The 25778-nt window shown below is 26.3% G+C and overlaps 2 long non-coding RNA genes across 2 annotated transcripts; both read left to right on the top strand.

The window, feature by feature from the left end:
* Positions 1–2032: 2032 nt before the first annotated feature.
* LOC129991842 (uncharacterized) lies at positions 2033–5535 on the top strand. The gene is made up of 3 exons (XR_008785841.1): positions 2033–2156; positions 5039–5059; positions 5419–5535. It is a non-coding gene; the product is annotated as an uncharacterized LOC129991842 (long non-coding RNA).
* Positions 5536–15122: 9587 nt separating this feature from the next.
* Positions 15123–17683, top strand: LOC129961743 (uncharacterized). Its single transcript, XR_008783821.1, has 3 exons — positions 15123–15278; positions 17161–17181; positions 17552–17683. It is a non-coding gene; the product is annotated as an uncharacterized LOC129961743 (long non-coding RNA).
* Positions 17684–25778: the final 8095 nt, after the last annotated feature.

Genomic DNA, 25778 nt, shown 5'->3' with positions numbered 1-25778 from the left:
TCAAACCAGCATGATAAAAATATAATTGTAAAAAATAAAGAGCATACGATTTCATTTTTATTGAAATAATTTGAAAATGATGACTTAATTAATGTACCTACAATCCATTTAGTTATAAAAAGTCATATTACCTTAAATATCATGACAAATGATTCGGAAAATGATTGGTAATAAATAAATAATATAAATTGGGAAAATAAATAAATAATATAAATTCTGTTTCATTAATAAGAAAGTAATAACTTTTTAATTTTTTAAAGCATTATAGATATTTAACCTATCAGGAGAAATGATTGCTTGGTGCTTTAAATATGCACATAAAAGAATTCAGATTTTGGTTGAAATTGCTAATCTCTTATACAAATTATTGTAGAAATATCATTTTGCTAATCTTGCTTTGATTCGAATTTTTTGAATAACAAGATGTGATCAAACTTTTATTTTCTTTCACTATCTTTTTATTAGTTCAATATGAAGAAATAAGTCACTCAGTAAAGATCCTATGATTTTTATAAAATTTTATAGTAATGATTGTTGAATGCAATAAATTTATTGAACTGTCTCCATTACAGTCCATGTAATTCAATTTTGAAGATTAGTTTTTCTTTTGTCAAATTAAAAAAAATCTAAGGAAATACGTAAGTAATCATTAGCATTTTACAATACTCAATATTGAATACAAGTAAGTACATTTTTCCATATAATTTGTAATTTTGAAAAATTATTCCTGATATTTCAATTAAAAAATTGGAATATTCAGCAAGCGAAAAATGTAAATCATCATTTAATTTGCAAATTTCGAAGTACTATTTTACTTTTACTAATTTACTCTCTTGAAAAATACATTCAATATTTATGATAAATATTTGAAAGATTTCTAAACTTAAATTGAAAAAAATAAAAGCATCTTTTATCTGCTTTCAAAAGCAAAATTTGTTTAAGATTTAAAAAAATAGAACTGCATTTGAATTTTAAAATTACGTAATACCCAGATTAATAAAGTGTAATTGCAGAGAAATGAAAAAGTAAAAATTCAAGATCAAAATTTGAAACATAATTATATAACGAAAGTATAATATAAAATATGCAAGGTAATCAGAAGCCATGAAAACAGTTTACATTTTTCTTTCATTTAAATTATTAATTGTTTTTCAATTCATATGCTTAGAATCATAAAGGAAATCATTGTTGATGTCTTGTGTATAATAAATAAAAGCTATTTTGCTATATAATTATATTTTATTGGATGGATGGCCAAAATATCTCAGAATACAAATTAATGCGAGAAAATTAATATAAAATTAACAAAGTTTATCTTACTTATAATTATTCTCTCTATAGTCAAAGAACTTAGAATACAATGAAAAATATAAACATTTAAATAGTGTTAATTTTTTTTTCTAATATTTCATATTGAAATGATATCTAAAAGCATGCTCAAGAAAATAAAGGTAAAATGATTTTTACACCTCTACCTGAAAGATTTCGATGCCTGTCTAAAAGCTAGTTTGAAAACGTGAAACTTCTGCATCAAAGTTAGAGATGCTTAGATTTCTAATAAAAGATACAGTAAAACTGTTACCTGCTCTATTCTAATAAAGTTGTCTCAAATATAATAAAAACCAAAGTAACAAAGTTAACCGTATTTCATTTAAACTATTTTTTGTGTTATATAAACGTCAATCGATGATTTTTATTCCTAGAATGCTATTTTAATAAAATGTTATTAAATCATATATTGATTTTTTTATAATAATATTAGTTATCATCTTCTTAAATGAGGAAGGCTTCAAACAGCTACTGTATTAAAATCATAATAAAAGGAATATAAATTTCCATGGCTTCAGTATTTTACATTAAAATAAAAGTGGCAATTTATGATATAACCAATAAAGCTATCAATCATTCAGTCATATTATTCGAATAAAATAACACCAGTGAAGACGAGTTACTGATATTTTTTTTAAAGTGATTTTAAAGTATCCTTCGTAACATTCTATAGTCGTTTATGTAGTTTGAGTTGTATAAAAAGTCCAAACTTTCGAACCAATTCACTCTATTCACTTGGTCCACTCTGCAATTTGCAATTTTTCCACTTTCAGTTGTAGAAATGCTTTCTAAGGTCCTTGCCGCTGTTGCCTTCTTGGGCTTGCTTGGTAGGTAGAACAAAATTTTTATTATATAAGAAAGCGTAAGATCAAAGTTTTGTTTCATTTTATGTATTTAGATGTAAATTAAATTACCTTTTGTATATGATCTCATTTAAAGAAATATTAGAATAAAAATAGTAGTCAATTTTATTTAGAAATTTGTATTTTCAAATGCCCTTTCCGAAATCTGATATTTCTTCCTTTTGTAAAGTTTTGTTTCATTTGATGCATTTAGGTCTAAATTTAAATTATGTTCTGTATATGATCCTATTTAAAGAAATATTAGAATAATAAACTTATGTAAAGAAATACTTGAATAATAAACTTGTATAAAAAAGTACTAAAATAAAAGGAGAAAGAAATATTTAGAAATTTTTGTCTTCAAGTGTTCTTTCCAAAACTGTAAAAAAAATCCTGATAAGTTTCTTTTTTCCGTAAACTTTATAAACATGAAAAAATTTCAAACTGCCCATTTATTCACAAATTGTTAAGAAAAATGCTAATTCTAAATACATTTCATATACATTAATATTAATCTAAAGAATCTTATGAATATTTAATAGTAAGAAAGGCTGAGACATAAAAAAATACAAAGCAAAAATTTTAGGTTATTTCTCAAAAATGAATATTTTAGGCATGACACTTCCGCAAGGGAAAAAAAACTGTTGTTATTTGTAGAAAATATATTTGTGGATTATTTATTGATAACTTCTTTATTCATAGAAATTTTACTGAAGATTTATTTAATATACAAATTAATTCATTATTTATTCTGCTATTCGGCAAGCTTCGTAAAGGTGAACGCTACACTACATAGGAAATAAATTTCAAGAAGAAAAATTATACTTCAAGTTCTATTTACTTCCTTTTTAAAAATTTAGACCTGTAATTTAAATTATAATATCAATAAGATTTAATAGTCGATTTTTTGTGTGATTTTTTTTTGGGGGGGTAGATAAGTTAGCACTACTGTACAAAATTATATAAACAAAAATGATCCATGCAAATATTTAAAAACAAAAAACGAAAAGGAAGCATTTAATAATTTTTAATAGCTCAACATTGTATTGGATTTCAATTTGTATATAAATACATAAAACAAAATTGGGAAAAATATATGAGTACGAAATTTTCATTTCGAGCTAATGAACTTTTATATTTGGTTAGACTTTGTTCTCTATATTGTTTTTAAACATTTGAAACATCCCTAGAATTGATGAAAGTAGATAAGTGTCATTGAACTGAATGCTTTAATCGATATTTATCAAATCGATTAAATTTTTAAAAAAATAAATTCCGAATTTAAACCTATGCTTTTCCTCCACCTGTTTTAATAATAATTAGTTACATTATTTTTAAATGAAAAGCTTAATAGCAATTTTTAGAATCTAGTAAAATTGTGAAAAAAATAATTAATGCATTAAAACGTCAATACATGGGTTTTTTTCCAAGACGGATTTTCTGACATTGTTTTCTATATTGCATTTTCTATATTGTTTCTTCTCATTTGAAACATCTCTGGAACCAAGGAAAGTAGATAGGTGCCATTGCATTGAATGCTTTAATCAATATTTATATAATCTATTAATTTTTTAAAAAAAATAAATTCAGAATTTAAACTTATAATTATCTTTTATCTGTTTCAATAATTAGTAACATTATTTTTAAATGAAACGCTTAATACCTGGTTATAGAATTTAGAACTTGTAAAACTGCGAAAAAAGTAATTAACGCAAAACTTCAAGTAAGACATGGATATCTCAAGAGGGATTTCATGATATATATAGATAAAATATCAATCATGTTGAACAAAATATTATTATAAAAAGCCTATAGATTCATTTCTAAAATTAGAATATTGCATAAAATATTTTAAAATACCAAGATGAAATATAAAAACTTGCATTTGCATTAGCAACTTATTGGTTCGTAATCATTCTTCATCGATAATTGATTATGTTTTAATGTTATATAACTATTTCTTAAAATTAACATCATTGAAATCCACAAAAATTGTATAGAAAAATGAATTTCCTGCTATGTCAAGTTGGACAACCAACCTTTTCCTCTGCATTTACTTCATATTTTTTAAATGGTTTAATATAATAAATTTCAGTATATAAATTTAACTGTTAATTGAAATATTAAACAATCTATAGAACATGACATATAATGCAATGATTAAAACAAAATTCCTTTTATTAAACAATAATATAATGTTAAATATGCATTTTATATTTCTTTTTAAACTATTTTTTCTACTTGAAAAATGCCACTATATTATTATCACGTGAGAACATGATGTTATTTTGGTGAGGGGGTTTGAAGCTCGAAATCGCGTAGGCAATGAATATTGAAGCTTGAAATCGCGTAGGCAACGAATAAAGCAAAAATGGCAATTTTCATGATCATCTTTAAATGGCATATATTTTTTATCTGCTTTTACTAGTATTGCATTATTATTATTTATGCTTTTTTTGAAAGCAGATGCGTTTGTAAAAGGTTGACCTGCTTTTACCAGTATTGCTTTATTATTACGTATGCTTCCTTGAGAGCAGATGCGTTTTTAAAAAAGTTGACGAGAACTATGACATCATAGCTGTTATTTCATCTCAGAATAGGTCGAGCTCCAAACCTTTGTTTGCCAGCTAGAAAAACTGAAAATGAAAGTTTAAAAAAACATCTATATATAAAGAGAGAGAGAAAAATAGAGAGAGAGAGAGATCAATAGTGAAGTCTCATGTTTCTTTCAAATCAGTTTAAATTGGTAAAAGACTTCAATCAATTAAAACAAATAATGACTCAAAAAATAATAATGTTCTCGCATGATAATTTGAAATTTGCAATTGTAGATTTAATTTTAATTTTTTTTTTCTTTCTTCTTTCAGCTTATGCTGCTGCTGATCCCAGTAAGTAAAACCTTCTTTCATTTAACTTTAATTTTTGGGATGATTATACATACCAATAGTATCCACTAAAACTTATTAAAGATATTTATTATTTAATCACACGGGAGGAATAAAACATCATATGTTAAAAAATTGCAATAAAATATATTTTTGTTTCTTAATAAACTTGGTATTTTAAGCATTGTAAAATTAAAAGCTTAATTATTATTGAATTTGTAGGATTGTATATTGTTATTTAATTTTTTCCTCACTATTTAAATAAATGTTTAGTTTCACGTAATGTTATGAAAACTTTATCTGTCTAAATATAATGCACTATAAAATAAAAATCATTTATATCTGGTCTCCTTTATTAACAGATGTATTCGACGACATCGAGACAGGATTGAACCATCTTATGGGCCATGACGAAACTCACCACTGATGTGATTAGGCTGAGCTTAATGGGCATATGAAAATGTATTATCAAACAAAAAACAATAATGATAATAATAATAAGTTTTGTTTGAAAAACTATTTGAGTCATTTTTCAATTTATCTCTCCTTTTTTTCTGATTTTTAGATGGAGTACACACACAACACACACATACATATACTTAATTTTTGGGGACATATTTTTAATTGTATTATTTAGATAACCATGAAAATAATTCCCAGTATATAATAATGGGCACATTCGCTTACACAACCAAATTTTACAGGTAGGGGGGGGCACATTCACACACCTCACAGAAGAACAACCATGCCAAAACCAGAGCCCGAACTCTGATTGCCTGGATGACACGCTACCACTATGCCAGGACGCCGGCACAAAATATACTTCAGGCTGCAATTATAATGCAGATACTGTGGACAATCAGAAAATGATAATCTCTATCCATAAAATGACATATCCTGTAATGAGTATGTTCCATCTTTAGAAATAAATCCAAAACAACCAGGTTTTGGTTTTTTAATGTTAGGAGATGCGAGATTCGACAGATTGATTCGGATATATCTGAGGCCTTCCCCGTACAAGTGCTGTATCCCTGAAAAGGCGGTTATTACGGAGAAAAATAAAATTGACAAATTTAGTATATAAATATATATAATGTGCATATATGTATATATGTGTATGCATGTGAATATATGTCTATGTTGTGTGCATGTATATATGTCTATCTTGTGTGCATGTATATATGTCTATCTTGTGTGCATGTATATATGTCTATCTTGTGTGCATGTATATATGTCTATCTTGTGTGCAAGAATCAAAATGCTGCATTCGTAAATTCTTTCTCAAAACAGTATGCGTAGAGAATAATTTCTCACGTCCACTTTCTCACGTCAGTAAATTCAATATACAAAAGTGTTGTTTAGTTCAGCAACGAAAAGGACTCTCGTTTACATTGTTATCAGTTTTAATTTTTCGTTCAAAATTTACAAACTACGATCTTTTTATTGCACTTTCTGAAGAACATAAATTATCAAAACTTTAACCAGTTTAAAAATCTTTTATACAATATTATTTTGTGCAAAATTCTTATTGCAGCACTCATAATAACAATAGAGGTTTTTATTACTGCCCTTAACTGCACAGAGTAAACGAAGAATAACTGGGAAATTAATCTTTAAACTAATTTAAGCCTTTAGAATTAGCTCATGAATATTAATACGGTAATAATTGCAATCTTCGATGAAAAGTAAAAGAAAAGAACATAAATCGTCTTAATCCATAACAGTAAAAGGCTAATTAATATTCATTGGAATTCTTTAATCACTTTTTCAAAGTAAAAGGATACTATTCTAGATAATTAGACTTGGAATTAGTATTATTCACCATTTTATGGTATAAGGAAAGCGAAAGGAAAAATACATATGGTGTTACCAGATCATTCAAAAGATATTTTTACGAAGGTTTTTGTATCCATTTTCGTATCTTAACAAAACTGTAGCGCAGGATAAATGAGTAATATCTCTTTCATAATTTTTTTAAGGTATATGTGCTCATATTACTCTGGATTTTTTGATAAAGTAACTGATAAACTTTTCTTTTTAATTTATTTAGAGTGGGTTTTTTTTAAATGAAACACTAATAATAATCGTACAAAATAAGACATAAAATTTTTTGAGTGAAAAAGTCAATAATTTGTTTCTAAGTAAAGATTAAAAAAATAGTCACAATTTTTCACTCGAAATATCAGTTAGTCCTTGAAAATTTTCACAAATATATCTTAATGACATTTCAGAAGATATTTTTTTTTGTTTGCAAAATATTTAACATAAAATACATTCTTATATGCATATCATTCAATTTGCAGCGGAAGATAAACATGCAAGGCTTATGTGTGTGTGTATTTTAGTTTTTCAACATTATATTTGTTCCTCAATTTAGTTTAACTAATATGTTCAGAAGTAACAACAGGACTTATTTAAAATGGGCTTTGTTCTTAGTTAATCTAAGTCAGAGATTGGAAGAGAATGGAAATTTAAGTAGACTTTTCAACAGCTTACAATTTTATATGTCTCAGGTTACACTGTCATAAGATATTTGGAATTCTAGAGTAACTGCTAGAAAAAACAAGCAGAACACTGCACCAAATGTGTAACTGAGCAATTTGCTTTTTATATTTTCACTTTAAAGATATTTTGTCAACAAATAAATGAGAAATCTGAAGGTCTATCAGATGTGCTTTACTGATGTCACTTTACTCATTTTACTCAATATAACTTGGAACAGAGATATATTACCTATTATATATGAGCACGAGAATAGTACACTAGTGAGGTGTTTTCCGACGAATCCAAGTTCCTTTATCATCTAACTTATTATGCATATTCACGCTAGGTACATCCTATCTATAACATGGAAAGTGCATTCAAAAACTAAAGGGTAATACTAATTTACTGATTTGTTGAAGTATTTCCTCTGATTTTCGAACTTATATTCATCATAGGGATATCATTCAATGTAATATTCGTCATAGGAATACCATTCAATAGATTTGGATTCTATTAATGATGATGCCCGTCCTCATAGAGAATCTATCTTGAGTAAATGCAAAGCAGCTTTTAACCATTAGGTGCTTAACCCAGATTTCATGCAGGCAGTCTTTTATTATGTGCCACATGTATAGCCTATTTATAAAAACTGTACAGTACTCACCATTTTATAGAATAAGAGTTAACATTTTTTTCTTGCGATTTAATTCATTTAAAATAAAAAAAAGTTTCTGCAAAATAATATTTAAGAATTGCATCTTCATTTCTACCTACCTACCTATTTATAAAAACAGTACAGTACTGGCCTTGTTATATAATAAGAGTTAACATATCTTTCTTGTGATTTAATTTTCAAAGTAAAAAAGGTTTCGGCAAAGTAATATTTAAGAATTGCATCTTCATTTCCCACGTAAAGTTTGTGTAAGTAATTGTCACTGTTTCCATAGATTGTTTTATTATTTTTTAAGAGAGATTGACTTAAACTTCTCACGAACTAAGATTTAAAAAATCTGCAAAAGTGCTGAAACCAAAAAATGGCATAAAAACGTTTATGTTTTTTTAATATTGTAAATTGTGTTAAGTGCAAATGATGTTTTTCTATTTTCGGCTTGAAATGCATTTCTCCCCTTATTTCATTCAACCTTACTATTTCTTTAATGACTGAAAAGTCTTTAAGGAAATGAGAGTAGAGAGTAAAATTTTATTTTTTTATTATCTCTGAAATTTTTATCAAGAGTTTTTTTTTCTCTTTTGTTTATTATAATTCCTTGCCTAAAAAAAGGTAGACGTTTTTTCCTTCGAAATAGTGATTAAGAATAAAAACGATTTCACAAAAATACTTTTTCCATTTTTCATAAATCCCAATTTTTTCAAAGCTTTAGAAAAACTGACGAAGTTTTAGGAAATCTTAGGAAAAATACTTTCAAAGCTTTAGAAAACCTGGCTGTTGATACCCATTCTAACAACTGACACGTATGTCTAATTTTAAACTGCAAAGAAATTCAACATCTTTTTCTTTTCTTTGCCAAACAAAATATTTGTTACATTTCATGAACTGAAATAATAATATGCAGTTTTTTATTAATCAGGGAAAATACTTTAATGAAAAGTGTAATCAGTTCCCAAAAGAATTTTAAATAATGCTTTCAAAGCTTTAGTATAACTTAGGAAAAATACATTCAAAGCTTAAGAAAAGTATAAGAACAATACTTTCAAAGCTTAAAAAAAAGTATAAGAAAAACACTTTCAAAGCTTTAGGAAAACTGACAGTTGACACGTATTCTAACAACTGACACGTATGTCTAATACTAAAATGAAATGAAATTCAACATCTTTTTCTTTTCTTTGCCAAACAAAATTTGTGTTAAATTTCATGAACTGAAATAATAACATTCAGGTTATTATTAATCAGGAAAAAACTTTAATAAAGAATGTAATCAGTTTGCCAAAAGAATTTGAATTATGTCTAGTAATATTCAGAAAGAATTCAATTAAAAATTAATTTCGAACCAATATCCATCACATTTTTGTGTAATATCAGTAAACGATTTTTTAAAAACACAATGGAAATTAAATTATACTCATTCAAAAGCACATTACCTGGATATTCATGTGATATATTTTATAATTTTTGCTATTCTAAAAGTTTAAAAAAACTATAAATTATGAAAATCAATATTAATATATAATTAACAATATTATTTTAGTTTTGAGGTATTTTCTGAATATGAATTAGTAATGTTACCATAAAAGATATTTCATTTTTTTAAACAATTTGAAAATTATGACTTAAATAATATAATTGCAATCTGTTCAGTTTGAAATATTTATATTTCGTTAAATATTATTATAAATGATTAGCTAAAAGACTTCCAGAAAATGAATAGATAATATAAATTGAAAAATTATATTATTCATTAATTTATTATTAATTGTTATTAATAATACTTCTAATTTACTTCTATTAATTTATTATTATAATATTTTCGTTATTTAAGTTTTATAAAGAAACAAGAATTTTTTTTAAAGAATTGCAGACATATAACCTATCAGGAGAAAGGGCTGCTTGATGCTTTAAATACGCAAATAAAAGAATTCAGATTTGGGTGGAAATGTCTAATCTCTTATGAAAATTATTGTAGAAATATCATTTTTCTAATCTTGCTTTGATTCGAATTTTTTGAATAACAAAATGTGATCAAATTTTGTATTTATTTCACAATCATTTTATTAGTTCAATATGAAGATTTAAGTCAAGGGGTACAGATAATATGATTTTTATAATTAAGTAGTTTATAGTAATAATTACTTAATGCATTACAGTCACAATATAATTCGATTTGTGGGCACAAGTTTTCCTTTTCTAGAATAAAACCAATTTCCAAGGAAATACATAAATAATAGTAACATTTTATAATTCTCAATAATGAATAGAAATACTTACATCTTTCTAGATACTTTGTGTTTTAAAAAATGATCCCTAATATTGCAACCTCCTCCCCTTTCTTGGAATATTCAACAAGGCAAAAATCTTAGTTATAATTTAATTTGCAAATTTGGATTTATTAATCAACCTTTGAAAAACACATTCTGTATTCTGAATAATTCTTTAAACTTGAAACCTTTTTAATTGGTGCATCTGAACTTAGTTAAACAAACATTTGGAAAATACATTGAATATTTATGAAAAAATATATAAATATTAAAATATAATAAAATGTTTTATGTAAAATATTTCTAAACTAAAAGTGAAAAAAAATGAATAAAATTTTCTTTTTATTCAAAAGAAGAAAAAAATTAATTTAAAACCTACAACTTTATATAAATTTTATAATTATTTAATACCCAAATTTATAATTCGTAAATGTAGAGAAATTAAGAATTATAGATGAAATTATAAATTAAAATATTGTCGGCACTGTCGAGCTCTCTCTCTTTCGATTCCTCGCCTGGAAAGAAAAACAAGCCAGAGACTGCCCCTTTCATTAGCAAATCTAAACGAAAATAATTGGTATGACACCAAATTTAATTCTTGAACAACATTTAATTGACATTCACATAGGACGACAGATAACAGACAAGAATAATATAATAAAATTTAATACAAGAACAACATCATCAAACTCATAACATCAACCGTCTCCTCTTGCATCGTCTCTCCCGCCGTTCAACTCTTCTATTTCATTCAGTTCTCCTGCTGATTCTCATCTTACGCAACGCCCTCACACGCCGTCCCCAAGAGAAAAACTGGCCTTCATACGATAAAAGTTTTTTTTCTTTTTTTTTATTTCGTTGGACAAAGTTCTGAATATATGTGAAAAAATAACTAAACAAAATAAGAACATGTTATACATATATTGAAATAACCATGAAAGTTCCAAATATACAAGAAAAATAATTTAATGAAATAAGAATATAGAATACATATATTGAATAAAAATGAATAGATATATGGAAAATAATTAAACGAAATAAGAATATAGAATACATATATTGAATAAAAATGAATAGATATATGGAAAATAATTAAACGAAATAAGAATATAGAATACATATATTCAATAAAAAAGAATAGATATATGGAAAATAATTAAACGAAATAAGAATATAGCTTACATATGTTGAAATAAAAAAATTAACACAATAAACATTAACGCAATGGATGTTGAGAACTAATTTTAACAAACAAAAAAAAAAGAATTAATGTTTAGTTTGAAGACGAGATAAAGCTTTAGCGTCTTTGTTTAAGATTCCAGGATGATGAGTAAATTTGTAACTCTATCGTTGCAAAGCCAATATTCATCTAGTTAATTTAGGACTTTTGGAGTTCTTTAAATTAAGAATTTTAATGGATGATGATACCCATCGGAACATGGACAAGAGAACATTTCTCAGCTGGACCAAAAATAGTTTTTATAAAAAATGAAGCTTTATCTTCAATAGGAAAATCCACTAATAGATCTCTTCTGATTACATTTATTTCAGTGCCAGAATCAACTAGAGCTGTCCCAGGCTTTCCATTCACACTAATACGTATCTTTTCTAGATTACAAAGGCCTTTATCAAGAGAAGGTCGTCTGTGAGACATCACTTTAGACATAACTGTCGTTTCCTTTGTGACCTGTTCTGAATCCACAACTGTTCTATGAACATTTGCTTTTATTCTACTATCTTGATCTGAATTCGCTTTTAAAAGTTGTGGACAGAATTTCTTTACATTACCATATGCTCCTCAACAGTAACAAGTAAACTTTGGGTTTTCGGTTCGCACTGATTCCGTGATAAACCCTTATCTTGCTTCATTGGTTTAGGGTTACTATTATAGTCTTTGTTATCACGGCTAAAGACGTTACTTCTAACATTTATTTGTCGATGATTCTTGAGATTTGGATTTCATGGTCTCCCATAAGTTTTTCGAGCACATTCATACTCGTCTGCTAAATCTTGAGGTTTTTTAAATGTCCCATTCACGTCAACAAAATGGTCACGAACTTCTTGCGGAACTCTCTTCTTTACTTGATCCGTAATAACCAAATCTTTCATCCCATCCAAATACGTGGCATTCAAAGCACTTATCCAGTCTTGAAAGAATTTTGTAACTTCATAAACGAAATTTTTCCAACTCTTCTCTGGACTTCTTTGGTTCTGACGAAATTTCTGGCGAACGCCCTCAGCATTCAATTTAAATTTCTTCACCAAAATTCCCTTCATTTGTTCAAAATTTAAAAAAAAAAATTCTTCTGGAATTCTTGCGATCTATTCCATTACATCTGCAGACATGAGATCTATTTTATTAAAATATTAAACCAGAATTATTTGTTTGAGAACGCTTTCCCGAATAACAGCAAATAAAATATTTTAATAATATTCAAAGAAATATTCTTATAATTAAAAATCAATAATGGAATAAATTAGATGATAAAAAAACCCAAAGGTCTACTTTTTCCTTTTACTTATTTCTTGTTTTCTTTTTTTTCTCCAACTGCTGTTAACAAGATTCATAAAATAAGAATAAAGTATCCAGAACACCGGTTAAAATATCCAGTTATACGCATATCAATTAGAAAAGTATTATTTTAAAAATATCTTTAGTTCGGAACCGAAACGAAAGATTTACTGGTAATTATTTTCCAACTAGAACACAAAATTATCAAGTACAAAATTCAATTAAATAAATCGCTTATCACAAAAATCAAAAAAAAAAATTCTTTAATGCCCAGAATATCTGAAAAACGAACATAAATATCAAAACATGTGAAACAAAAATCCGTAGAGTCTTATTATTGTATTACCCAAGAATTAATTCGTCATAGTGTTTATGGAACAATTACATTATTATATATTTAAAAAAATATATCTAAAGAACATCAATTTTATTCTTATAAAAATATAGAATTTATTACAAAAAGAAATATATTTATTTATGACAGCATTCTCACTTTCAAAACGATAGTGTTAACAATTGTTCAGTTCATTTCTTGATAGAAATAAATTTTTAATACAACATGCTTTAATATTATTTCTATAAAAGGTACAATAAAACGTATTTATTTTTTTTCCCTTTTACTTTACTGATGTAAAGTATATTGAATCATAAGAAGAATTGACGCGGTAATATCACTGACGTAACATATAAAAGTTCCTGGCGGAATCATAATAAATTAATACATATTAATACTGATTTGTGCTGTAAAGATATATTAACAACATGTTAAGAGACGATACTAAAAATCCGGAAATCACTTACGTGATATTTAGACCTATTATTCCTGACGGTACAAAATTGCAAATTATATTCCGAAAGGAATAAAGCTATATCTTTACATAGGCACATAATTAGTAAGCATTTAACTTACCTGATTCTTTTAGCTACTGTCTAACTTCCCTCATCACATACCTGTATTCAGTGGGTTACCTCGACTTCCTTTTGGATTAACAAGAAAGATATAAGACTTAAATAACCAGATACCGTTCGCTGCCATCAAAATGTCGGCGAGCTCTCTCAATTTCGATTCAGCGCCTGGAAAGAAAAGCAAGGCAGAAACTGCCCTTTCATTAGCAAGTGTAAACGAAAATAATTGGTATGACACCAAATTTAATTCTTTAACAACATTTAATTGACATTCACATAGGACGACATAAGAGACAAGAACAATATAATACAAGAAATTAACAAAATTTAATACAAGAACGACATCATCGAGCTCATATCTACCCTCTCCTCTTGTACCATCTATCCCGCCGTTCAACTCTTCTCTTCCTTTCAGTTCGCTCGTTGATTCTCATCTTCCGCAGCGCCCTCACAATAATTATGTAATGAAAATATAATATAAAAGTTGAAAGGCAATCAGAAGCCATAAAAACAGCTCACCTTTTTTCCTCATTTAAATTAATTCTTTTATTAGGTGCATCTGTTTAGAATCGCAAATGAAATTAATGTTGATGTCTTGCGTATAATAAATAAGAGCCGTTTCTCTACATAATTGTATTTAATTGGGTAATATAAATTAAGGCACGTAAATTAATATAAAATTAACATAGTTTGTCTTACTTATGACTATTCTCTCTATGGTCAAATAACTTTGAATACAATGGATACCTTAGCATTTAAATAATGTTAAAATTTTTCCAATATCTGATATTGAAATATTATCTAATAGCACGCGCAAGGAAATAAAGGTAATATGATTTTTATTCCTCTGCCTGGAAAATTCCGCTGCCTGTCTAAAAGAGAGTTCGAAAACGTGAAGCCTCTGCATCAAAGTTTATTCATTGAATACTATTTTAATAAAACGTTTTAAAATCATATTATACTGTTTTATTTATAATAATATTATACATTATCTTCTTAAGTGAGCACGACTTCAAACAACTACAGTACTAAAAGCATAATAAAATGAATATAAATTTCCACGGACTCCATATTTTACACTAAAATAATAGTAGCAATTTATGATATAGCCAATAAATTCATCCATCATTCAGTCATATTATTCGAATAAAATAACTCTAGTGAAGACGAGTTACGGATATTTTCTTTATTTTTTTAAGTGATTTAAAAGTATTCTTCATAACAGGCCATATTCGTTTATGTAGTTCGAGCTGTATAAAAAGGCCAAACGTTCGAACCAATTCACTCTATTCACTTGATCCACTCTGCAATTTGCAATTTTTCCACTTTCAGCTGTAGAAATGCTTTCTAAGGTCCTTGCTGCTGTTGCCTTCTTGGGCTTGCTTGGTAGGTGGAACAAAATTTTTATTATATAAGAAAGCGTAAGATCAAAGTTTTGTTTCATTTTATGTATTTAGGTGTAAATTAAATTATCTTATGTATATGATCTTATTTAAAGAAATATTAGAATAAAAATAGTAGGCACTATTATTTTGAAATTTGTATTTTCAAATGCCCTTTCCAAAATCTGATATTTAATTCTGTAAAATTTATAAAGAAGAAAAAGTGCACATTTGTTCAAAAATTAAAATTAAAATGGTAATTCTTATTATATTTCTTATATATTAATATTAATTTAAATAATCTTATGAATACTTAACAGTAATGAAGGCTGAAATATAAAACTCCAAAGGCAAAACATTTGTGTATATTTCTCAAGAATGAGAATTTAGACATGAAACCTCCGCAAGGAAAGAGAAAAGAAAATTGTTATTATTTTAGATAATATCTTTGTGAATTATCTACAGATAACTATTTTATTCATAGAAAATTCACAGAATATATAATAAATTTACAAATTAATTCATTATTTATACTACTCTTCGCAATCTTCGTAAAGGTGAATACGGTACCTTATATAAGTAAAAAATTTCTAAAAGAAAAATTATAATTCCTATAATATTTATTTCCTTTAAAAAAATTTATTTTGTAAATTATTTATAATACCTAGAAAATGTAATGATCGATTTTTTGTGTGTATGTTTTCTGTTTTGTGGTTTGAGATAAATTATCACTGCTGGACAAAATTATATACTCAAAAAAATCCAAATGCTTAAAAAAACAATACAAAAGGTAACATTGAGCAATTTTTAATTGCCCTACATTGTATTTGATAATTCAATTTATATATAAATACATAAATCAAAAATGTGAAAAAAATATAATAGTCCAAAATTTTTATTTCGAGCTAATGAACTTTTATGTTACGATAGGAATTGATTTCTATATGGTTTATTCAGATTTAAAACATCTCTGGAACAAATGAAAGTAGATAGGTGCCATTGCATTGAATGCTTTAGTCAATATATATATAATATATTAATTTTTTTAAAAAAAATAAATTCAGAATTTAAACTTAATAATTATTTTTTATCTTTTTCATTAGTTAGTAACATTATTCAGAATTTTTACTTATGATTTTCCTCTATCTGTTTCAATAATTATTAGCTACTCTGTTTATAAATGAAACGCTTAATACCAGTTTATAGAATCTAGAGCTTGTAAAACTGCGAAAAAAGTAATTAAAACATTAAAACTTCAAGTTAGACATGGAGTTTTCGAGAGGGATTTCATGAGATATATAAAATATTATTGTTGAATGAACCATGCTGAACAAAATATTATTTTACAAAGCCTATAAATAATTTCTGAAAGAATAAAATTGTATAAAATATTTTAACTTACCAAAATGAAATATAAAAACATACATTTGCATTAGCAACTTATTTGTTTTTATGCCAAATTAATTTTTCTTCATTGACAATTGATTCAATTTCAATGTCATACAATTATTCCCTAAAAACAATATGATTGAAATCGATGAAAAGTTTATAGAAAAATTAATTTCCGTGCTGGTTCAAGTCGATCAACATATCTTTTTCTCCGCATTTAATTCATATATTTAAAATAATTTATTAAAAATTTTAAAAATAGTTCAAAATCTAAAAAAAATTAATAAAAATATGATAATGAATTTCAGTTTATAAATTTAATTGATAATTGAAATATTAAATACCATATTCAATATGACTGATAATGCAATGTCCAAGACAAATTGATAAGGGTCAACAATAATTTCATAATGTTGATTCTGCATTTAACATTTCTTCCTTTAAACTATCTTTATTTCTCTAAAAATGTTAATATAATATTTTCCTTCTTCTTTCAGCTTATGCTGCTGCTGATCCCAGTAAGTAAAACCTACTTTTATTTAATCTTTAATTTTTAAAATGATTATACATTTACATAGTATCCACTTAAACTTATTAAAAATATTTATTATTAAATCACACGGGAGAAAGAATATATTATATAGAAAAAAACTGCAATAAAACATATATTTTTTGTTTCTTAATAAACTTGGTATTTTAAGCATTGTAAAATTAAAAGCTTAATTATTATTAAATTTGCAGAATTGTATCATGTTATTTAATTTTTTCCCTGTTATTTAATATTCAGAAAAATTTTAATTTTTACGTAATGTTATGAAGAATTTATCTGTCTAAATTTAATGCACCATAAAATAAAAATCATTAATATCTGGTATCCTTTATTAACAGATGTATTCGACGACATCGAAACAGGATTGAACCATATTATTGGCCATGACCAACATCACCACTGATATAATTAGTGTGAGCTTAATGAGCATATGAAAATGTATTAGCAGACAAAGAAAATAATAAATTTTGTTTGAAAAACTATATGGAGTCATTTTTCACTTTATATATCTTTTTTTTCCGATTTTGGGATGAGTTACACACACATCACATATACGCATACATATACTGAAGATTTTGGGGCATATTTTTAATTGCATTATTTAGAAACCATAAAAATTATTCCCGATATATAATAATAATCTAGTAAGAAATATTATATAATGTATAATCTTTTCATACGGTTACAGAAAATGCTGTGTTGTGTTGTTATATTATGGCACTTTACAAGTCCACTCACAGTTATCTGTCAGCGATTTAAGCTGAGAGAGCGTCTTTTTTTTTTTTTTTTTTTTTTTTTCATCTGCGCCAACTAGGGCCATGAGTACGACTTAGCTACTTCGCTTGCACAACCCCATTTTACTGGGGGGGGGGGGGAGGGCACATTCACACACTTCACAGCTAGAACACGGAAGAAGAAGAAAAACCATGCACGAACCGGAACTCGAAATGGTACCAATTCAATAACAGTACAAATATTTCTGGAATTTCCTAATTTCCAATAAAAGACTACATTATTTCCTTGAAATTTAGCTATTTGAGCTATTTCATCATATATTTTATTTTTAAATTCTTCTTCTGTTGAAAGCTATAGAAGAGATATAGAAGATAAAGCTAGAGATATATAGAGGCATTCAATAAAAAAGTAAAATTACATTATCGTTTAAATTAGAAGATAGATGAGGTGAACAGTTACGTTTTTATTGCACTATTATTTAGCTTTTATAGAAAAAGATAGACCAACTGGCAATATGCGAGTTTAGTAACGCTATGATATTATAGGACTAGTCTTCCTATAATATCATAGCGTTACTAAATGCGTTACACAATGCACAAAACAGTTAAATTGACCCAGCATTAATATCTTACTATTTGAAGGAATGGTAAATACCAAGTCATATCTAAACGGACTGAAATTAAATAGGTTCAATATACCCTGGCTGATCATCAAAGCATCTAGTAGACTATAAAAGTGCATGATTAGATTAATTTGAATATACTAAAATTGTACTTTTAGGTTAATGTGAAAAATATTTGAAGTAAGAGACTTATGTTTATTGTTAACAACTTCAAATTCTTAAAGAAGGGATTAAAACTGCTATTACATCTTACTGAAAATTTTAAAGGAAATTGATACATTCATGCATGCAAAAATATTAAACTCACTTCATTCAATGTTTATTTCATTATTATAATATGTCTTATTTATATAGCAATGGAAGCTTACAAAAAAAAAAATCAGTTACTATTATCTCAAAACAAAATTGTTGGAAAATACTAAGCAAAGCTTCAAACGTTTATTAGAAAAATACTATAAGAAAATCCTCAATATCATACAAAATCCAACTTTTTAAACTTTTAAGTGATGCCAGAATGATGAGTGACTAATAATAAAAATAAAAAGTTCTTAAAAATTTTGATATTTTTAACCGATATATTCAAATTAAAATTCCGATATATTCATTTTTTACCTAAGAAACAATTTCATACTTGATTTGCAAGCCAATACAATATTTAAAAAAAAATTCCCAAAACATTTAGTAATATTTTCTTGTCAAAATATATTTTTTCACATCTTGTAATGCTAAAATTTTCTTGGTCATTTATAGTTTTAACTTAATCTGGTAGAAATAAATAACATTTTTTTTTATATTTAAAAAACAATACTTTAATAAAATACTTGAAAGAGCCATTATTTCAGCAGAAAAAAATTTGGCTTTTTCTTTTCGCTTTTGATGTACTTAGATTTTTGAAAGTAAAGGCGATTACTGTAAGAGGCTTTTCCCTTAAAAACTTTTGAAAGTAAAAAACAGAAGAAAGCATTTTAAAGATGGACATTAATATAAATACATTTAAAAATACAACTATCAAAATGAAACATTAGCTTCCATGTTTAATGAATTTTTTATTGTTTTTCTAATGCCATCAAAGATCCATTTTTATTTTGTAAAGGTAGATAAAACACCCACAAGTTATTTAAAAAAATATGGAATTAATATTTTTCAGTTTTTATTTAATGGAAGTGGAGTAAGTTTATAAGAGTCGTTTTTATTTTGCTTGGAATCTGATTCCACGAAACAGTTTAACAGGCATTGATTTTAGTTCCTTTATTTTTTTTTTTTCAAAATTGCAAATATACTATTTGAATTATTTTTTTTATGCATTGAGACAAGCACAGATCCATGTGAGATGTAAAACTAGGCGATCGAAGGTGATAAGGGGAAAAATTAGGTATTGATAAGGGAAACATCTTAACTTTTCTTTTGTAAAATATCATTCCATTTATTTTGCAAAATTTTCTTTTCCAAAGAGCCTTTTAATGTAAGAAAAAAATAAAAATTTATTTCAATTTTGGATATTTTGTTAATTTTATTCCTTTGAAGACAGTGACAATTCGAATTTTTCTCGTTCTTTTTCCATATAACAGTGCTTCCATTATACTTTACTGAAATAAATTATTCCTAGGAAATGCTTACCAAAAGGATTTCAGAATGTTATTCTGTTAAAATGTCTTTCTGAAAAAGCAGTCAAAATTTAGACTCCAAAGAAATTTTAAAATAACTTTTATTTGAAGGAGGAAAGATATTTTTTTATAATTTCATTTGTATCTAATTAGAATTGAATATAGAACTTCTGCTTTTATTTTTGGTATCTATAACGTTTTTTTTTTTTTAATTTTTTTAATTTTGTACATTATATTTCCCTATTAATCATTATTTTGTACCTCTCTTTCTACTTGAATTACAATAATCTTTTCTGAATTAATTTTTCATAAAGTAAATATTGAAGAAAATTGGTGAAATGTTAAACTTTAATGTTAATATATATATATATAAATGTTAATATATATATATATATATATATATATATATATATATATATATATATATATATATATATATATATATATATATATATAAAGAAGCTTTTCATTCAAAGCTCCAAAGAGAAACAAAGCTTGAATCTGCAAACAGTTTTCTGTTTGATTTCAAACTATGAGTAGCAATTTCAATTATGAGTAGCAATAAAAAAGCAAGCAATAACAATTAGAATTAAAAACTATTTAATGTAAGACAATGGTTTGCTTTGTATATATAGTTCAGATTTTTTTTTAAGAGAAAAGAATGTTATACTTGGAAATTATAGAAAAGATTATTTACATATTAGATTGAAAAAGGTCATAGCAACTAATTAACTAGAATAAATAAAAAAAATTAATAACTAATAACTAAACAACTAAATAACTAATCAAATTTTATGTTTAATCACAAATTAAAATTATTAAATCTTCCAGTATTTCAAGAGTTATTTGGATAAACTCTCTTCTAAAAATCAAAAGTAAAAGATTAACCGCTAATTGTATTAGACGTATAATATGCAGCACATTTTCATGCTAGATTGAATATATATATATATATATATATATATATCAACATGATTTATTCCAAATCTAAAAAAAATTACTAATTAAATTATACTAAATTATAATTAAATACTAAATAATTATAATTGAATACTAAATTTTAACTTTGTTTTTGATAAATTCTTTCAGAAATATATTGTTATTTTAGGAAATTTCTTATCTATGCAAACTATCCAACTATCAATATTTTTAAAGAATTATTTTTATTACAGAAGATAAACATTTCAAAAATGAGTAAATATATTATATGTGGTTCTCTCCTTTAAGAACACGTCAACAAAGATTTAGTTCACTAGAGAAATGTGCAATAACCGGATTTCTGCACCTTTAAATTACCTAATAATTCCTTTTCCTACGAAAGCAATACATAGGGTATGTTCTCCTCAGACAATGAATTTCTTAACTTATTGTTTTGATCTCCAGCTTTAAAAGTGGCTTTTCATTGTGCACTTGAGTGACTAAGTGGGTGCAGACTACTTTATAAAATTCATAAAGATTATCATTATATATTTTATCATGGAGACTATTTGATGTTAAAATCTTTAAAATGTAAGATGTACAAGTGATACACCTTTTAAAGGTATTACAGCAAGAATTCATTTAGTTTTCTTCAGTATTTTAAATAATAGTATTTGTCATTCTGTTTTGTTCTTAATTTTGGCAATTAAAAAAAATATTTTAAGCATAATTTTTACAATATCTTTGTAAAAATCAAATTTATTATTACATAAACCAGCAATTTAATATTTCTTTTCATTGAAAAATATTAGTATAAAATCAATTTTAATTCTTTCGGCATAAAACTCTTTTATTGTAATAAAATGCAGTCTATCTTCATTGCTTTTCTAGTAATTTTTTTTCTTTTTTCATTTCTTCAAATAACTTCACTTTTTAGATAGTGTAATATATTATTTTGGCAGATTAAATTTTTAGTCATGCTTTTGATTTACGTTTCTTCTTGCATCAATTTCAGTTATTCATTGATGATTATGTTATTCATTTATTTGTTACAAGAGGCTTCTGACGCCAGATATTAGTTAGCCAGGATTGATGACTGGTAAAAGTTCAACTAGATAAATTATGTTGCTTCCTTTTTAATGGCTTCCGCAGCAAATTATTTTTAAACGTCAACATTTATTTTTAATAAAGCAATTTTTTAAAGTTTTGATAGACATAATGTGTACTATCTTAGAAGCCTTACATAGATCTATTTATAGTACTATGAATATTTAATATTTAAATCAGAATAATTAAATAATACTTTCATCGGAAATATTTAAATGCGATCAATACAAAAATGTTCTCGTAGAAGCTATTTAAAAATGGGGCACACTGTAAAAGTTTTCCATCATTGCACACTTTTAAAGTCAATTGTAAATATAAGTGAATATCAGAAGGGTTTTATAAAATCGCATTTAATAAAAAATCCTACCCATTTTGAAAAAATAGAATCTTAATGCCTGAAAAATCAACAAAGAAAGAAAATTCTATAAAACTGCAAAATAGGTTAGCAAGTAGAAACATTTTTGTCAGGTTGGTTTAACATACTTGAACGCATCAAATTCATTAACCATTTCAGATATCTGTAGTTTAATCATCGTTATGTTTTTTAAATAATTTTCGGTCATTTATAAGTCCTTCGGTAATTTTTAGTCATATCATCCCATGAGTACCATTTTTAAAAGCGATGGATGCCGATATGTAGCGGTTAAGCATTGCATTCTATTCTGTTGCATTCTCTGAACTCGTAAATTAATGTAATTCGAATTCACGTGAACATTCTGGGGATAATTCAATAGTAAGAAAGTGGTTTGGGAAATTTCATGATGTAAATTTTAGTCCTTCAATAATTAAATAAAAATTAGTTTCACTGGATGAAAGTCCATATCAAATTCAAAATAATCTATCAGAAATGTTAAGATTATTTTCCAAACAATATCACTTTGATTAAATGCGATGGGAAAGATGCAAAAAGGAAAGAAAATGAATTCTTCAGAAACTGACCGAAGAAAACTTAAACCGAAGAATCGACATCAGCATGTATTTACTTTCTCGGTTCAAAAGAAAGGATCCTTTTTTTTACATGAAATCCTTTCAAATGATAAAGGCTTGGTTTTGTACTACAATTTTCAACTAGAAAAGCGTGGATTGATCCAAAAAGTGTTACTATCTATCTATACTATTGGAAAGGAGTAATTTACTACGAATTTCTTGAACTTAGTCAAACTGTTACAGTTGAATGTTATTATAAATTTAATTAATGTTCTGGAGGAAAAAGCATTTACGGCCAAAAATGGCAGAAAATGTTGTTGTTGCATGACAACGCTGATCCGCATGCGCGTGCTGTAATTTGTTTTCGAATGTGGCTTTGGTCATCAAATATATCATGTTTTTGAACCTTTTTAAGGATTTTGGCTGTTCGAAGAAAACTTTCGCTTACTTTAGAAAGGCTAATTATCTTGTCTATTAGTTTCGAGACGGTAAAATCCAACTGTTAAAAAATAAAATAGGGAAAAAGCATGCCATATAGTCATCTCGTACAACGAACAAACACACTCCTATAGCAAAAAGTAGTAGTCCTTCAATCTCACCGAAGAACGGTGACTGTTATAAAAATCTAATAAGTAACTGGGGCCAAGCCTCGGCAGGAGGTTGTATGTGTATTAGCCCTTTAAAGGGCCCTTTTTTTCTAGTCATATTATGTTAAAATATTTTTAGTCTTAAAATTAGAATAAGAAAAGGGATTCATTTAGCTTATTAGATAATGTGATTAATTAATTAATTTGGTTAATTAATAATTAAGTAACAAATCAAGACACATCATTTTGTATTAGATAATGAACCGAAGCATCTAAGTTTCTGTCTTTCTAAAAAAAAATGTATCAGAACTCATGCCAACCTGTATAATTACATACAAAGATTGATAAATTTGGTGGGAAGCATACTTCCCACGGCCCTAGAAGGGATTAAAAATGTTATTTCTGTCTATTCTGTTTATTTATTTTCTAAAGGCAAATGAAATTCTAAAACTTTTCGTCAAGAGCATGATTTTCCCTTTATCGCACTTTCTTTCTTTCACACAATACACTGGGGACTCATGCTTCCATATACATATATAAGGGTGTCAACTTAACATCGGACAAGCTGGCAGTTGCCACTGGCCGCACGTGATAATCTATTGTGATACATAAATATTATTGGAAGAATGCAAAGTCACATGTTTCTGATATGTTGGGTCGGAAAACGTTTTTTTTTTAATGTTTCAATTAATGTATCCTTTCATAATCTTTTCGAAAGTCTCTCTCAGACACCAGTTTCAGGCAAAGAAAATTTATCTAAATCTGAACACTCTAACTCTATAATTTCGTCCTTTTAACAACCCAGCAAATTTTATAGCTAAAAGAGTGGATCATTGAGCATTCATAAACAAACAAGTAAAACATTGCACTGGTTGGCGTTTTTATACTAAGGAGAACCATGTAAAAATTTAGTTTTTGTAACCTTTTACTGCCAACATTACAGAAGCCAAAGTATTTTGACACAACTGGCTATCTTGATTGAAGAATTTTTGCATTCTAAAGTACATGCGTTATGACAATACTTTAAATTGCAATAAAGCAAATAAAATTAAAACAAAAGTTAATAAAAATAAAGGGGAAGGAAATAAAAGAGTGTTCCCCATTTTCCATTCATACGAAGTAACAGTTCTCGACAAGAAATAACAATTCCCGACGAATTTTTAAAAAAGATAATGCTACTTCAATTGTAGCTATATATCGAATTTTGTATTCAATTGTTTGGTAAAAAGCTGTGCTAAATATATATTTGATTTTTTAATACTTGTGTATTTACAGCATATCAATTTATAATCGGCGAAAAATAATCTCTTAATTTAGCAGAAATACTAGGCTCTAGGCTACTATAATAAATTATTTTATATCTTTTTTTTTTATAAATGCCATGCAATTAATACATAACTAAAGAGTTTCTTTACTGCATTACAAAGCACAAAACTCTCATGCATGAGACATTGAAAGTAAATATCAGAAAACTTATAACTTTCATGCCCTTTCCATTATCCACAATTTTATGCTGGTGATGGAGGGAGGGAGATAACACCTTTAAGTGATAGTATTCCAGAGTTTCAGAAAGACCACTCCCTATGGTTCTTTAATTCATCTCCTGCACTTTTGTTATTTTATTTGGCAATTTTTTCTATATTAAATTATTATATATGCAAAGATTATAAGGCTCATTTATAAGTGACATTATGCCCCATATGCTTATAATAATGGACATTATAAATTTGATGATTAATTTACAGAAACTAAACTAATATTATTTGCATTCAAACAACTTTTAATAGAAAATTATAAGCTTGTGGATCGAATGGAATGGTGCCTTTTATTTTTGAGATAACGCACTATTTTTCATAGACCAAAACTTAACATTTATAACTTACAAATAATAATTTGAAATATATTAATATTTGAAAAAACTATTTACATATTGTTGAAAGGGTCCTCCAGATGCCTTGTAAATTGTTTTCTTTGCAAAGTCATTATATTTAAATGGGAACGTTTTACTGGAAATAAAATACGTTAAAAATATTTTCAGTTTTTAAAGAAATTTCATTCACAAATA

This window comes from Argiope bruennichi, chromosome 2, assembly GCF_947563725.1.
Source record: "Argiope bruennichi chromosome 2, qqArgBrue1.1, whole genome shotgun sequence".
Taxonomy (NCBI): domain Eukaryota; kingdom Metazoa; phylum Arthropoda; class Arachnida; order Araneae; family Araneidae; genus Argiope; species Argiope bruennichi.
Note: the sequence above shows the minus strand (reverse complement) of the source record. Positions and strands in the feature narration are given on the sequence as shown.